General features: G+C 40.0%; 1 long non-coding RNA gene across 1 annotated transcript in view; it reads left to right on the top strand.

Annotated features, from left to right (window-relative positions):
- The window catches only part of LOC107698726 (uncharacterized), a 3,601-nt gene extending 1,723 nt beyond the window's left edge, over window positions 1–1,878 (top strand). Inside the window, exon 3 of the long non-coding RNA XR_001635378.1 lies at window positions 1,868–1,878. This is a non-coding gene — a long non-coding RNA (uncharacterized LOC107698726). The remainder of the gene's footprint in view (window positions 1–1,867) is intronic.
- The last annotated feature ends 1,617 nt before the right edge of the window (window positions 1,879–3,495 follow it).

Here is a 3,495-nt window from a genome sequence, read left to right as displayed (position 1 = left end):
TCTTTCTAACACGCCCCCACATATCTACCTCACTATGTGGAAATATTTGCATAATGCCACCCAAATGTGCACGCAAAGAAAGAAGCCGTGGTTTCAGTAGTGTTGAACGTAAACTTGTGATAATTGCAGAATATTGAAATAAGTGAAAAGCTGTTATTTCAAACAGTATGTGTTGTACGACACTATATAGAAGTTATTAACAAAATCTGCAAATCTTCATTTCCCCACATGATAAATGGAAGCATTATGGTAATGTGGGCACGCTCCGCCCTGCAACAAGTCGATTGGAAGGTCGCGTCGTGGGACGGACTTATGCAGTGGAATAAAAACCCAATGCAGAACAGATTTGCTTGCTTGCTGTCACCTTTCGCCGTGTTAGAGCAGTCCACCTTGTGCTCATACGCTTACCATCACAGCATCGCGGAACTCCAGAACTCAAACACTTCAGTTGAAGCTTCGTAACTCTGCAGAACACAAAGCCTTGCTAAAGCAGTCTATCTCTCAGAAGAACCCGAAGCTCCACTGTAACCCGGCAACCAACCACTCCAAGAGGGCTTCCCCAAAAGGACGTAATTCAAACGTCATACTCCACCACATGCTCTTCCCTGCCGTAACACCGCATCGCGGGACTCCAGAACTCAAACACTTCAGTTGAAGCTTCGTAACTCTGCAGAACACAAAGCCTTGCTAAAGCAGTCTATCTCTCAGAAGAACCCGAAGCTCCACTGTAACCCGGCAACCAACCACTCCAAGAGGGCTTCCCCAAAAGGACGTAATTCAAACGTCATTCCGACGTCACCGCAACAGCCAATCAGCGAATGAATTTCCATCCAGCAGCCATCCAGTAGCCACGAGGAACAACTCAGCTTTTCATCTGTCAACCCAGCAGAACGCAAGTAAACGAACAAAATCTTGTCTCTGCTGAACTGGTGAACGAGCTAATGTAAGCAGTAAACATAAGCTAAAATCCTCTGCTTTGTGAATTCTCTCAGGTGAATTTAAATCACTAGTGAAAACGAGGTAGAACTATGAAACTACCTCAGCGACCAATCCGAAAGCTCCGGGGTTCCCTCAGCAGCCATCCAGGAAGCCCGTGTCAGCAACGACATCATCTCAGCTTTTCAGCTGTCAACCAAGCAGAACACAAGTAAACTAATCAAATCTTATCTCTGCTGAACTGGTGTAGAGCTACTTGAAGCAGTAAACAGAAGCTAAAATTCTCTGCTTTGTGAATTCTCTCAAAAGAATTTAAATCACTCGTGAAAACGAGTTAAGAACTTTGAAAATTCATGCAGCTCCGTCAACTCTCATTCTAAAGAAACTGTATGTTTGTGTGTATGTGTGTTTTAGCTTAGTTTTGATGTAATCTAGGATAGCCAATAAAATTCATGTTTCATTCATAAAGAATCATTGTTGGTGTCATATAATTTCAAGGTTAAAACTTTTGCCAAAAATATCCTGTTGCTACCTAGCTCGTAGCTTACTTATAATACCTCTCTAAGAGCTTACAAATTATTATAATCGTGTTAACCCGTGGCCAGGGAGAATACAGATACAGACAATATTCAAATTGTTAAAATATACTAAGAATCACCGGCTCGCTGGACGACCCGTGATTTAAAGTGTAAACTATCAGATTTGAATTCAGCTTTAATCAGGTTGACTCAGGATTTTCAGATTCGAGTCCTTTTAAAACCTGAATGAATTAATAATAATGAATTCCCTTAAAATTAAGTAATCAAAGTCATTACAGTACAATAAATACTAATTTTGGCATGGTGTTGCGTTGTTACTTTATGTCAAATCTGAGTACAGAGGCAAAACCTACATCAAAACGATGTCTGATTAACGCTGTCAAACATTACAGCTGATCCTCACTTGTTTGACAGTTTCACCTCAGTTGGGCTCGCTGGACGACCCTTGATTTAAAGTGTAAACTATCAGATTTGAATTCAGCTTTAATCAGGTTGACTCAGGATTTTCAGATTCGAGTCCTTTTAAAACCTGAATGAATTAATAATAATTAATGAGTTTACGAAGTTTACATAATTTCAACTAATGAAATTACAAATGAGTAATTTCATTACATCTGGTGGAGAAAAATAAGCTGGCAAAGATTTGACCGAGAAATTAATGACCCAAGATAATATTATGAATTTTGTCTATTTTTATCCGGAAAAATAGATTAAAAGATAGAGAAACTGAGTTTGTTGTGCTATTGCACCTGTTGTTAGAGCATACCAGTGTGTTGAATGTTTGAATGTGAAACTCGAGTGTTGTTTAGGTTGGTGCGTTTTCCACCTCCAAAGTAGTCTATGATAAATAAATCTCCCGGCTTCAGAAGATTAACCTAGCTAGTTGATGCTCTAGCCATTTAATTCACTAAAAAAATAGTGAACTTGAAACGCGGTACTCAGAGAGAGTGTCCGAACGCTATTTACTTTTGGGAGAATTGTGAAAGCTTGATCAAATGAAATCGTGGTTAAATCCACGTGTGTTTTGTCTGTATAAATAGACGATGTGCTGATATCCGCTGAGGTATCAACAACAGTTATTGTATTAATTGCAGTAAATCTGTACATTAATTCACCTCACTCTGAACGAGTTGAGTGTTACACAGCGCTATAAGATAAGATAAGAATCTAAATAGTGCTTTTGGTTGTGTAGTGCAGACGTAAGCAACAGAATGTCAGTGTGTTTCGTGACCGGCTTCAGCATAAATAAACCAGCTAATAAACAACAGAACAAAGACATGGTATCTGGAAATGTTCCAGCGACAGAATCGCCCGGACCTCATGACCGTTTAACACATAAATTGATAATCCCGTCAACAAAAGAGACAATTTTAGAGCTCCCTGTCCAGCAGAAGGATGGCAGATCCACACTCGCTCAACATGGGCATGACCTCAGGACACCTCCACTTTTCCCCCTGCATTCCAAAAGGGGACGCATTCTTTTACCACTTTCCAGAAAAGCGTGTGTTTCTCCTGTCACAGGCAAAGACAATTCATAAGACAATCATTTAAAATCATTTAAAGTATCGGAGCAATATACTCCCAAATAATATGCTTTCTGTTTGATGTGTTATTGAAACCATGATATCTTAATCTTTGCATTATAACTTGTCCTTTTAGCTATTACGATTATTGTGTATGCAAAATACCTGTTATTTGAGCTTGAATGGAAGCTTATTTTATGTGAGAAACTTTGGTATGAAGGAGAAGTGAGAAGTATGTACAATACTCGCAGTAGGAAACTTTATAAAAGTATCAACCAAATCTTCGCAAAGAGTTTTCTCCACATAATAAATTGGAGCCTCGTGGTAATGTATGCACGCTCCGCCTTGCAAGAAGGCAAGTGGAACAGCGACCCGTGGGACGGACTGAGGCCGCGGATCAAAACCCCAATGCAAGACAGACTCCAGCGCTTGCTTGCTTCTTCGCTTTTCGCCGTGTTAAGAGCACTCCAACTTGTGCTCACACGCTTACCATCAAA

The sequence above is a fragment of the Sinocyclocheilus anshuiensis genome, unplaced genomic scaffold (genome assembly GCF_001515605.1).
Source record: "Sinocyclocheilus anshuiensis isolate Anshui unplaced genomic scaffold, SAMN03320099.WGS_v1.1 scaffold1015, whole genome shotgun sequence".
Taxonomy (NCBI): domain Eukaryota; kingdom Metazoa; phylum Chordata; class Actinopteri; order Cypriniformes; family Cyprinidae; genus Sinocyclocheilus; species Sinocyclocheilus anshuiensis.
Note: the sequence above shows the minus strand (reverse complement) of the source record. Positions and strands in the feature narration are given on the sequence as shown.